Source organism: Lonchura striata, chromosome 7 (assembly GCF_050655825.1).
Source record: "Lonchura striata isolate lonStrDom1 chromosome 7, ASM5065582v1, whole genome shotgun sequence".
Classification (NCBI taxonomy): domain Eukaryota; kingdom Metazoa; phylum Chordata; class Aves; order Passeriformes; family Estrildidae; genus Lonchura; species Lonchura striata.
Window position 1 is genome coordinate 12,014,638 of NC_140709.1, and position 14,022 is coordinate 12,028,659.

The 14,022-nt window shown below is 41.9% G+C and overlaps 1 protein-coding gene across 9 annotated transcripts in view; it reads right to left on the reverse strand.

Moving 5' to 3' along the window:
- GLI2 (GLI family zinc finger 2) overlaps positions 1–14,022 on the reverse strand; it is a 381,010-nt gene that overhangs the window by 52,009 nt on the left and 314,979 nt on the right. The window lies entirely within an intron of this gene.

A 14,022-nucleotide genomic window follows, 5' to 3' on the forward strand; every position in this document is an offset into this window, starting at 1 on the left:
ATTTTCAAGGAATTACCAGTGTTTGAGTAATTGATAACCACTCAGGTTAGACTGTGTTGGTGGTGCTGGTTTGAAAAGAGTCTCAAGAGGCCAATGACATTTTCAGTTCTATGGCCTCTAAAATGAGGCCTTTGCTGCTGTTTTACCGTGCTGCTCTTTTACCCTGATCCCATGCTGTACCCTTGGGGATCAAGGTACAGCATTAGAGTTGGCATATTATAGGGATCAGGTCAGGGTGAATAATTCTATTTTCTATAGATCAGCTACAAGGATTTTGCAGTTGGTTCCCAGGAGAGAAATCATATAGAAGTGATTTCTATTTTTCTCTTTTTTCCTTGTCCTCCAGCCCAACTGATTCTCTCTAAGAAGTATTGCTAGGAACTGATGGACAGTGAAGTATCTACAAAGTTTTATGCAGTACATTTTGAAGTCTCAATAGTTACAACCTGTTTGTATATTGTTTCAAATAGAATTCTCTAAAGAGAGAAATAGTCATATGAAACCAGTGTCAGCAGACCCCAAACCACATCATTCACTTGGCAAAATTGTAGCCTTCCAAAGTCAAATACATTTCTAGCCATCTTTGAAAAAGAAATTGTACGCAAACACATAACTCAACCACTTTTCAGGCTAGGTCAGAGAAATTCAAACCCTCACCCAGGACGAGATGACCAGAATGTAAGACGTTAAAATGGAATTGAGCCAGCTTATATATATTATATTAATTATATTATATTATATTATATTATATTATATTATATTATATTATATTATATTATATTATATTATATTATATTATATTATATTATTTTAGAAGTTGTGTCTTTTAAGGGTTCCAGAGGATCTTTACAGAGGACAAATACAGTGGACTTTTGGGCTTTAGTGGATAACAATGAAAACCACTTCATATTCCTCACCAGAGCATCATCACATGGCCTTGCCTAGTGAGTCGGAGGGAAAGGCATTCTCCCACCAGCACCACTTCCTCCATGTCCTGGGACTGTCTGCTCAAGGCTTGGCAAGGTCTTGACCTCTCTTGGCATGCAAGAGCTAAACCTGGTATGACTCCAGACTTCTCTCAACCACGTCTGGTTTGAATCCTGTCAGTGCCTGGATGAGTGTTACCACAAGAATAAGAATCTCTTCAAAGAGTTGTTTGTTTGTTTGTTTAAGAGACAACTTCTGCCAAATGTGAAGAAGGTAGGAGCTCTGTGAGCTGTAACTTCTTTCCCTAACTTCTTTCCCTTCAAGTCCTGATGTACTGCTGGAGCTTAGGATTCTGTCAACCTGGTTTCTTCCTTGCTTGATCTCTGCAGAGCAGGTTTTGCATTTCTGGTGAATTATGTGACAATTTCTGATAAGGATGGATGGTGAGCAGAGACTTGGGTTTGATTTCTGTGCAGATGTCACATTGCTTCAGGTATCTCACTCTGGTGCAGCATATTGGATGAGTGACCTTTCCCAGGGTGACTCAGTGAGTAAAGGACACAAATGGAGAGACAGATTCCTTAAGGTGCCTGGTGCTGAAGAGCTGCAGACTGTGCTCCCTGCCAAAGTCTTGCACTCGATGCAGTGGTTTCCTATCCCTTCGTTTGGTTTTTGACTACCTTGCCAAACTGGACTTTTTCCAGGATCTGGTTTCTGTGATTGACTTCATTACTTTGTGTTTCATAAACCCAACCCTTCCAGCTCCATGTTCATTGGTGCTTTTCTCCCAGGCAGGGCAATTTTGTGGTTCACACATTCACCAGCAAAATTGCTGCGACCTGTGAACTTCCAGTGCAGTAAAGATTTGTGTGTGCACATGGGGTGTGTGTGGTGTCTTCCTTACTTAGCAGTGTAAGGTCTCAGTCTAGTCTCCTTCTGTTACCATCCTCACTGGGTGAAAGCTGGGCTGAAAGTAATCTCCTGGCCTACTGTGTACCATGGTCTGCACTCCCCAGTCACATTTGAGATTCAGTTGAAAGAGCCAGTGGTGTGCAAGAGGAAGTCTTTAATTAAAATGAAATTGTAGACTTTTAGAAGCTGTTCTTGAGGGCTGAAGGTAGAAAGTGGATGTGGTGCAGCCCAGCAACCTGGCATCTTGGAAGGTGTTACAAGAGCTTGACTAATACGTCTGTAAAAATCCATGTGTATGATAGCACAGGCTGCATTTGTTATTAATTTTTGACTTGTCAAACTTTTGTCTTCCTTCACTGAACAAGAGAATGAGACCTTTCATGTGGAATTTTTGTAATTAAAAGTTTATCTCCTACTGATAGGTCCTTATAACTTCTTGCACTTGCTCTGTCTCTCAGATACTCTATGACTGACCTTAGAAAATGGCCTGTCCATTCTTGTACCTTTTCTTCATTGTCTAGAAACTCTTCTAGTAGGCATAAATGGTTATATTTATCCTTATGATTTTCATGAGTACCAAATTGTACTGTATTATGGGTAAGAGCAATTATATTGCCATTAGATTATGAGCAGCTTTCCTGTACTGTGATGTGACATGCACAAATAGAATTGTGAATATTGGCAATTTGGATCCAGATAGTTGAATTTCCTTGTTTACTACTAATACTTTAGATTATTTAAACCATAAAATACTTTTAAAATCCACATTATTTTCACCTGTTACATCCTTTGCTTATTTAAACAAATCAAGCAGCTGATACAATTAAAAAAACCCCAAGCATGTAAAATGCAGGATCTTAAATTCTATTTTAAAACTAAACTGCAAGATAGGAGAATTTCTTATCAAAATCCTGTCTACAGCCTTTTCTACAATGAAAGTATGTAAGAGCTTATATGCCACTGAAATCAACTTGAGCTGCAAGTGATACTTGATGGTGCAAAAAGATGACTGATGGGACTTTCGAAAGCTTCTACCACATGGAAAACCTCACAACTGGGATTTCAGCATAGCTTTGGTTGCCAGGCTTGGTTTGTTTGCCACTGAGTTGTCTAAAATGAGTAAAGAAATCCACTGCACCTAAGCAGTTCTTATTTCTCATTTCCAGACCACAGTACAATGGCTCTGTGTTTGCCTATTCCAAAACCAGAGAGAAATGTTTAAATAACATTTTGTGCTGAATTATTAAAACTAATGCAAATGTTTTCATTAAAATTTGAGTATGTTTAATACCCCTTCTCTTGAATTTTATATAGAACCAATACTTGGTGACTTAATTGCCCAGCAATATATATTTTTTAGATTTTTTGCCTTATATTAATAAAATGAGTGTATTTACATAGTTCCAACCTAAGCACATCTCGTTTTACTGACTAATTGCCTCATTTAAAGGGCACACAATGTTAACACCTTTTGGCTTGCCTGAGGCTTTACGTCATGCTATATGCTGAATCCCATAGTGAACTTTATCCTATGCAAAAGATAAATCATGTTCTCTCTCCTTCTTGATAAAATGTTCCAAAAAATCCTCCACAGCTCTCTGATAATTTTAAACTGTCCTCATTACATTGAGGTTGTGTTCAGACTACCTAGATGACCATGTCAGACAGATCTGGGCTGCTGTTGTGGAATGCAGTGGCTGTGACCTGTGAGTTGAGCACCCATGCAGCCATCTCTCCATGGCTCTGCATAGTTTGAATGTGCACAAACAGGGCTGGGGGTCTCATCCTTCTCAGCACTCAAATGCCACATACCCTGGTTTGTGGTGAGATGCAGGAAGGGAGATTTTTGAGGCTGTGGAGTGATGAAGATCCTCCTGCTTCTGCCCCTGGATCAGCAGTACAGGAGGCACCAGAACTGTTACTACCTTCAGAACAGCACTCTCCTCAGGACAGCAAGTGACCATTCATTAAAGTTTTTCTGAAGTCAGCAGACCTAAACAGGCATTTCTAATTAAGCATACACTTACACATTTTCCTGAATAGGAAGAGGCTTTAAAACAGTTCTTTAGCCCAGAGCACTTTCTGTGTGACCCTCTGCATTATCAACTCATCTCTTAGATGATACTTTTCAAGAAGATGCTATTCAAGTATCTTCTACAAATCCTCTCCTTCTTGCTAGTCCTGATTAGATTGATCTTCCTTTAATTTACTGATTTGATGACTGAATGCATTAATTCCTTCACCTCCCTATCATTCTACACTCTGCTTTCCGTCATCTACAATGCAGTTTTCTCTTGTAAAATATCATACTTCACTCGAGTGAGAATGAAAGACAGCCTATGAAATCAAGTGTTTTATCTCACAGTAAAGACAAATAGTCTTCAAGAATGTGCATGTAAGAACATCACCCTAATGGAGCTGTAAGCTTCAAACTTTCCTATTTTTAATGTATTAACCACACTCTGGTAGACTTTACCACTCTACCAGTGTACTTTGGGATGTGTGGTTACTCTGTGGGATCTTAAGAGGCTTTCAGATGAAGCATTCAATCAGCAGGTACCATGTCCAGTAGCTGGTTTGCAAATCAAATGCCATGTAAGTATCTCCATAACCAAGCTAGGAAAGTCTCTTTTGAAGGGGCAAGAGAAGGAATAAGACAAATTCTTCTCCAGGATGCTTTCACAGGATCAAAAGGAAAATATCTCAAAAGCCCTTACTGGATTCAAGAACCCACATTTATTTCTCTGAGAGACTTAAACTCAAAAAGCTGAATGTGACTGCATTTTACACAGCCCCAACATACTTTTTCAGTCTTACCTGACTTCACCCAGGTGCTTTTATAAGTGACTTTGGCTCACGTGTGCAGAGTAGAGAGAGGTGTAAGAGAGAGATAAAATGAGTTGTGCAGGAAGAAACATCCCCCTACTGTGAGGAGGCTCCACCTGTGCAAAATAAACACTGGCACACAACTGCAGCCAGAGAAAGGGCAGGAGGCGAGGGTGGAGCCTAATTCTCACATTTAATTTAATAGCATGTGCTCAGCAGCAGGGAAACCATGGTACAGGTCTTTCTGCTGCTCAGGGGGTGAAAAAGGACAGCTCCTACCATGCTCTAAGGCACTCCCCCCTCTGACAAGTATCTGCTTAAAAAAATCATCAAAAGGCTCACATTCTCCTGGTTCACTATCAGCCACCACGATCAATTATATCAAAACCCAACCTCACATACGCCAATAAAGTGAGAGAAGGGAATGCACTAAACTTGCTCTTGAAGTGGAGCCTAGCCAACTGATATCATCTAAACCTTGAATGTGTTTTTTCCACAGCACATCCTCCCATGAGATTTGCCATGTGCATGCTTCTACAACAGAGAGGAGATAGGGCAGAAAACATCCCCATTGATCCTGTGGGAGCTGCATGGCCTGGGCATGCACACTGGGCTCCAAGTATGCACAAGCCACCTTATTAGCATGTCTGTGTTTCTTAACTCCACTCCAGCCACTTCATTAATTTTTAGGTACTTAAATCCTTTATTAGAGATGGCTTTAGTGTCCTGATTTTCAGCAGAGGCTGGAGTAGTTTGACCTTAAATAGTATCCAGCTTGTTTGAAAAACCCATTGAGCCTTTGTATTACCAGCACTTCACAAGCCAGCCTAAGAGTCAACACTATTTTGAAATCCACTACACCCACTTTCAAATGCTATTAGCCAGACCCAGTACACTGGGATTTATGATTTGAAATAACACAGGCACTTTTAAAAGTTTGACCCTTGAGAAATGCCCTAAATTTTAGCTGTTAGCTGTCTATTTAATATCAATAGTAAAACATAAAAGAACAGGAATCAAGAGTCTCCAAGGCAGAAAATTGTGTAAAATCACAAATTCTCAAAATGGTCTGGCACACAGAAGAAAAACATACTTATGTGGTTTAGTGTCAGAGCCAGGGCTCTAGAAAGCCTGCTAAAACACACGCACTCCTATGGGAGTGATGTGCAGAGCTGAGATTTGCCAGAGGAGCAGCACCCAGTTCTGCAGTCTCTGGTTTGTGCAGATGTGTCTGCAAGGTGTCAGCTGCACACAGGGTATCCAGATCCACAGTTCTGCCAAATAGGGTCCTTTTCATATTGGTATTTTTCTTTTAACTTTTCCCCCAGCCATCTGGGTGGTCCAAGAATCAGACCCAAAATACCTATCCCTCGAACCACATGTTCTAATCCCAGCAGAATTGACTCAGTCCTTTATCCATCCAGGGTAAATTGACTCTCCTGCTCTTTGCTGCGTGGGGGGAACTTTTGGATGAGATTTGAAAATTTCCGCTCTGTATGGACATTAAAAATCCTGCATTTTTCTTCCAGCCAACATCACAAGCCAGCATTCCTGCCATTAGTTTTTATCTCTCAGCACCCTGTGTAATTTGCTCCCCATGGCCACTGGTAGCTGGGAATCCTGATTAACCAGCACCTGAAAAGTGATGTGCCGCAGGCTTCATTCCACAAGCCAATGAGATGGATGCGTTTTGTCCATTTATCTTCACACACACTGGAAGGATTTCAGAGAAACACAGTGAAAATGAGGAGGCTGAGTGGATTGATATTTGACTGTATGCTGCAGGCTGCAGCCTGGCCAGTTCATTAGAGCAGGGAGGAGGATATGAAAACATGCAGCAAATATCTGGAGGGACATGTTACACAAGGAGGTGTGCTAGCAGCAGGAGGGTGAAATTCAGGGAGAGAAAAAAAGGAGGGTGGCCAGAAAGGTGAACTGCATGGAGAGCTTTAAATACTGAGAAAGGATTTGTGACAGGACAGTGTAAAAGTTCAACCCAGAGATACAAAACCAGGAGATACAAGGGGGAACCCACAGACCCCTGTGCAGTACAAGAGAAAGTGCTACAGAGGAGCAGAACACTGCAACAAGTGTCAGCATCTCTTGTCTTTATGACTGCAAGAAGCTGGCAAGAGGTGAAATACCATCTAGAGAGGTGACTTATTTAGGATTAAGAAAAAGAAGAGGCCAGGAAGGGTAGTGCTCCCCATTTATCTGAGAGAAAACTTGAGAAACAAATTCAGAACACTGGAGTTTAAAAGGGCAGGAAATTGGCACTGAACATTTATCCATTTTCACAGATGCTGAAAGCAGTGGAGAATGGGCAATCCTATTGAGATAGCTTCTGAAAGACACACACCCTCTGTTTAGAAATTCTTTAAAAAGCAGCAGGAAAAGAAAGTTCAAATAATTTTTTTTTTCTAAAGCACAAGCTTAACAGAGGATAAGGTGGAAGCATGAAGTCACTTTTAATCTACTATAAAGTGAGGTAAGCAAAGGGATTATCACTTAAGACTCGCTGACATGAAGCTCTGCGAATGACATTTAAAAGCAATGGTGGATTACAGAGTGACATCATATTAAATGAACACATGCCAGAGGTTTACATAAAAGACCTCAAAGATCATGCTTTTGTTCTCAGTAGTAAAACCTCTTAGCCATTTTTAAACTTCTGGTGGTGATTAGACTAAATCAGAGGTGCACTTTTTCACAGCACCAGCAACTTGGTGGCTCACTCCATCTGAGCTACCCAGACCCCTCACTCCAGCCCGATGTCACAGCATTCAGCAACTGGAGATCCAGCCCACATGTTTCCAAGCCCAATCTGCATTCCATTGCATAGTTTAGTGAGTCTGAAACCACTCCCCTTCAGGTCCCTCTGAATTTCAGGTTTCAGTTATTTGAAGTACTCTGAAGGCTATTTAACTAAACACACTTGACAAAACTATCCTGAATTTAAAGAACAGCACAGATGTGTAAATCTGTCTCATAATGGAATATGCTTTAACATATTTAAAATGATTCAAAAGAGAAAGCTGTGGGGGGTTGTATTTCGTTGTTTAGTTTTGGGTTTGTTTGTTTATTTGTCTGTTTGCATTTTGGTTTGTTTTTTTTGCAAAATAGTTTATGAGATAGGAAAAGCTTACAGAAACATACTAGCCCTGATCAGTGTTTTGAATTATGCCTTCCCCATTCTCCAAAGACCTGATCAGCCTGTCCTCCCACTGAGGCCAGATGTTAGGCATGCACCTTCTCAGTTTCTGCACAGGGAGGTAGCGCCATGTACCTCTTCCCTGGTGCCTGAAAATGGCTACAAGACCAATCTCGGAAGCCAAAGGAGTATTTTTTTTTTTAGCTCTCAAGATATCAAAACGGTGAGTATTACTCTGACAACATTTTAGAGATGAGGAAAATAAATCACAGATAGAATTAAAGTATTTTTTCCAGCTCCCAGAACATGACAGTAGAATCCTAGTATTTCATCTGTGGTCTCCCAGAAATGGAGATCAAGTGACCATCAAGTATTAATCTTGGAACTGACAGTCCCCCAAATCACCTCCAGTAGGTTACCAAAGAGCCACCTCAAAGCAACAGACTCCTGCTAATTACAGATCAGGGAGAGGTTTGAACCAGCCTTCTGGAGAGGACCAGCCCCTGCAAACCATTGAAAACTTACACATTCTGATTTTCTTAAATAAATAAAAGAAGCATGTGGGAAAGAAGGGGACAGAATAAATTGGATGTGGGAGCCCCCAAACTTGTTTCCCAAATGAGCAATGTATCTATTTGGTGAAAGTCGTAAAACTTTGCAAAACACATGAGAAGGCCTCTCTGAGCAGCTGTTTGCTTTGACTCCGGAGGGAGCTCGCTCTGTCTCCTAAGCAGCACAGTACCATCAATCATGACCTGCCAAAGATTTTCTACTCCAGTAGCAAAGTAAATATGAAAACACAGAGGTTTTATTGGTATGAACATTCTGTGGCTCAGCCGAGAGGCATCCCTGCTGCAGGAACGACCATCACCAGGGGTCCCATCCTGAGCTGTGTGACGGGATCCCAGCTGCAGCCCTGGGGAGCGGTGCCCCACGGAGGGCAACCAAAGGCGCTCTACACACGCCTGATGGTGCACAAAGGCAGCTGCAAACTCCTCCATGGAGTCAGGAATTCCCCTGGATGGAAGGGATGGCAGAGAGGCCTCAGCAGGGAATGGGGAGCACCGTCAGGTGAGCCCTGGCAAGGTTCAGCTGAAGCGTGGTCAGGGCCACAGGGCAGTCGGAAAATTTCACCGTGAAACGCTGACACCCTTTCAATGCGTGTATTGGAAGCAAGACCTTTCAAAGGATTCCAATCTGGCAAAACTGATGGGACTTTATGTGTGTTTTTGTAGAATGGGAACAGCAAAAGGCACATCTGTGACAATAACAAATTCCAACTCTAAAGCAAGAGACACTGGTGTTTCTAAAAGCAGTTATAAGATGATGATGATTATTTTTTGTATGGCTAAACAACATATTTTCCCTTAACCCCACTTGGCCTCCCTTGGCTGAATCTCACAAAAAACAACAATTCCTCAGACTGGAACAGATATTAAACATGGAAAATCTTGGGTTTGACATTAAATTTGGCATATTTGTAAACACTTGAGACATAATCTTTTTATGATGAAAAGTTTAACAGTCAACTCCTCTGCCTGTGAATCACCCTGCCTAAACAGCTTAGGAACATTTTAACTGGTCCTGAAAAAGTATTCTGTAATTTTTAACACAGTAAAAAGGAAGCAAACTTCAACAGGGAGGGGTAACAAAATCAGATAAAGAAAAAAAGTGTAGGCTGGATATCGGGAAAAATCTGTAATAATATATTAAGATTTCAGGGAAATGGAGGAATATCCTTGATTAAATGAGATAAAATCCCTACCAGAGGGAAAATAAGGGCAACTCCACATTATCATGGAGATGGAGACATGTCTATGTTTAAGTCTTTGGGACAATGCAGTCCTAATGAAAACTGTGGAATTTGTGATTATAAGCTCAGGGTTTGGGGGTATTTTTTACTATTTTTATGTGTGGACAGAAGAGTGACAACAATATTTTGTTAATAAATAATGTCAGAACTGCATCCTAGAACACCACCAGGATGTTGGTAGAAAAACAAGGCTGCTTTTGTTTTTGTACAGTGCATAATGCCTGATGGGTTTTAACCACAGTTTAGGAGCTACTGTTAAAAAGCTTCTTGCTGGGTCAAGCCTAGGCATGGTGTTTACTAGGGTTAGCCCTGAAGGCTCTTGCATTGGCAGGAACTTTTAAGCTGAGCTAAGGAGTTTTTAGTTATTTTTGTTGTGATTTAAAAAATAATAACAATAAAAAACAGGTAAGCGCGTAATCACCTCCCATATCTGCCAGCAACTTTCCTCTGGAGCCAAGGGCTTGGTCTTGCAAAGCTGATGCTGCCCTCTTAGCTCAAAGCAGAGACCAGGCCCCAGTGGATTAGGTTTTTGTGAAGAAGTTCACTAAAATACAAAATACCCCTTTTGTTAGAAAAGGACCTGTACTAACTTAGGAAGTGAATTTTTCTGGTTCAGCTTTGAACCTGAACGCACCTGGATGATGATTTTCGCTGAAATAGTGCTGACCTACAACCAGCAGCAAAGAGTGAAATTCTGAGAAATCAATAAAAGCTGCATGCAGAAAATGCATGTAAGACCCACCACTGCTCTTCCACAGAGCCTGGGCCATCCTGTGCTCTGGAAGAGAGGATCACAGGGAAAAAGAGTACATAGCTCTGAAACTTGATCCTATACCTCCAGAATAATGCAGAACCACCAATTTTTTTGTTTTTTTGGTCTTTTCTTAGCCTTTGAGTATTGTAGTATTACTCATTGTTAAGTTAATGTTATATTGTGGAAATGTTGGCTCATACCATTTTTATGCACCAATACTATTTATTTTATTCATTCTGTTCTAGTTCTACATTCCTGAAGTAGATTTTATCCAATATTCAGTTTCACTCCATTCTGCATTGCATCCTTTACAGTGTCCACTGGACTCCAATTCTGCCTTGCCCTCTATACTCCGTATTACTACAGGCACATAATCATTGCAATCCAGGACAATCATCTGAATGAGATACTTCTGTTTTCTAGACAAGCCAAGCAAGCACCACAATTCTGTCAAGTTGTTGTTAACACCAAGAAAAGAAGTCCAAATATTAAAGATGTCCAAAAAAATCACCACCAAACAAGTAAAACCAACAGTGGTTGTACAGAAAAGTGGGTTGTCCTAATGACTAAAGAAACACCAAAACAATCTCTAAAGTAGAATTCAAGAAAACCCCAGCATAATCTGCTTCTGGACATATAGTAAATCCTCAGTGGTTTAGAAGAAGATTCAAGTCCTGAAAATTATTTGTCATGCTGCTTAACAAGAAAATCACTGAGACACAAGGAATGACAACACTGAGGAGAAACACAGCAAGTCTTTCAGGCCCATCCTGGCACAGGGGGCATTTTTAACTCAGGTTCTTCACATTCCCATCTGTGTTCCAAAGCAAAGGGTCCCACAGGTGGTTCTGCTCAAGAGAGCCTTGCAGATGAGTTCTCTCCAGCTGAGATAAAATAACGTACATTCTCATTAGGCCAAATGCAAACAGTGATGAAGGGGAATGCGCTGCCAGGTCACATCAAACAATCAGGAAACAAACCTTTGACATAATACAGCAGGCAGATAATAAGACCCCATAGTTAGCAACAAATGAGACTGCACTTAATTTGCCGTGCAACGTTCCCATAATTAGATAAATTTGGTACTGTCAAGACAGCAGACAGGTAGAATATAGACTTGATGAATTGGGGGCTCTCTGTCAGGCACCCATCACATTAATCATAAAGCCAAAACTCAGTGACGCAATTTTTCTTCCAAACATTTGCCATAATTTTCTAGAGTGAGAATATGCATATGCCCTTGGGTTTTTTTTACGGGTTGTTTACTCTTGAAACAAGAAGGATTGATTTCTGCCCCACCAGGACAGAGTACAAACTTCTAGAAGCTCATCTGTGCCCACAGAGTATTGAACAAGACTGCCGGGAATGCTCTAATTCAGTTTGATTTCACTGGACAACAGCCCAAATGGGCTGGTGGCTTAAATTGTCCAGTGTATTGGATAAGAGCCACGCAATCATCAAGTATGTTCTAGCCCAGGTCTACAACCATGTCTGGATGAATTCACTCTGGACATCCTCCAGTGAGGAGGGTGAGTGCTACGTTGTGACCTCCAGAGCAGAGACTGGAGGAGAGAGAAGAAAGACAAGAAATGTAGAATAAAAACCAAGAAGATTAAAGGGCAAGACATGATTTTAAGATGTTGGCAGATAAAATCTGAAGAAGAAAAATGACTGAGACCACAGCTGCAGAGAATTCTCCCAATGTGGTTGTGCCATAGCACAGGGTACTTCTTGACAACCAGCCAAATGCAAGTAGCATTCCCTTGACCCTAGAAAATTGTCACAGCCAAGAAGCACTTGGCTGCTTAGCTTTGGAGCCTCTCTGGCCACAAAGGCACTTTTCAGTGCAGTGCCCAGGTAGCTTCAAAGAGGAGTATGTTTTCTCTTTAAGACCTGCAACCAAGTTTTCTGTCCCGTACACCACAAGTTAGATTTGTGAGTGGAGCTGCTGGGAAAGAGACGAATCCCAAAGAAGAAATGCAACAGATATTTGCCAATAACTCTACCCAAATACTAAACAGGACATCTTTGGTCCACTGATAGACAAATGTGGTAACTGCTAACAAGATTATTAATATTGGAGCAGGTGAACTGAAACCTGATCTGCCAGGGCTGTACACGGGGCCAAGGTTGATCAGCTGGACAATGCCAGCATGAAAAAATACCGGGATTACTGGGCATATGATTCATAGGTATGAATCAATGGCAAGCTCTCAGTTGCATTTTGTAGAAGACCTTGCCTCATGAGCCCACCACAGAAATGCTATGGAGCCCGACAGCATATGCAGTGCCCCCAAACCTCCTCATGAAGATTGAAGGGGAGCACCAAGCAGGGCACACAAATAACCTCTGACAAACATCAGAACATCCTCCAGCTTCTCTTCTAACCACTGTTAGAATATCTCCCTCTGTTTTGAATATCCCTCTTCCCTACATGCTTTATTAACCAGAGCTCCAGCTTATTAACAATCTCCCAGCAAGTTATTATTCTTTTTTTTTTTACAATTTTTGTATGAAAGGCCAGAACTATTTCATGCAGCCTCCCTAACCCCCCCAGTTCCCATGTTAGCAACCTGCTTTGTCATTTCCCCTTTGCACACAGCATGGAAGAAGCTGCTCTGCCCCTTTAAAAATCCAGTCAAATTGACTGTCAGCCTAAAAGACAATGACTTGTCTTCTGGTAGGATCCAGGGGAATGCCCTATCATTTATTTCTCTGCAGTATTTTGGAAGAATAATAAAGCTGTGGTAGCTGTGGGGCTCCACAGATCTGGCTGCTGCTGTCTGCATTACTTGCTTCCCAGGGTATGTTCTCCTGCTCACACCTATCCAGAAGCAGCACAGCTCCACAAACAGCCCCTGCAAATCTGGGTGAGCACAGCCTCTGGCCAGACAGTGAGGCTGCAATAGGACTCCAGGGGATCAAATGGGAGTTTTTAAAGTGACGAGCCCTAGCTGCTCTTTCCTTGTTCTTGCAAAATGATTCTGGCCCTCAGTGGTTCCCCTACACTGGGTGCTCTGGGACCTGTCCCTGAACTGGTGTCTGAGCCCAGTGCTACAGCTGCAGGTTGAAAGATTTTGGGATAGCCGTGGGACCACCAACCCCATTGCACTGCTCCTCACCTCTCATGGGAAAGGTGCATGTCAGGGACTGGAAGAAACACTTCCAGCCTCACCATCACTAGAACCTCTGCTCACATTCCTGATGGCTCCATTTTCCTTGTCCTGATCAAACCTTACAGGAGGTGAAAACAGATCTCTCTGTAATCAAGAATTACCAAGCTGTCATATCCTGGATGAGGAGATTAACCATGAGCCCTCCTCGTAGGGTGTAGCCCCTGAACAGTCTCTGTGCTCACTGCCCATCAGCTGCCTCAGGGAGAGGAGGTTTTCATGAGAAGGTCACCACCAAAACCCAGAGGTCACCATTACCCCTCCAGGGTGGACATGGACACCCCCATGACTTATTACTGCTTTTAGAAAATGCTACCAGCTCATTCGGGCTGTTGTCCAGTGAAATCAAACTGAATTACGGCATTCCTGGCAGCCTTTTGCCACCATCCCCAAAACTGGCAGGCAGGGAGGAATGGTACACAAGGTCTCCAGAGAGAGGAAGCAGTGCTGGGTCTTTGCCAAGATG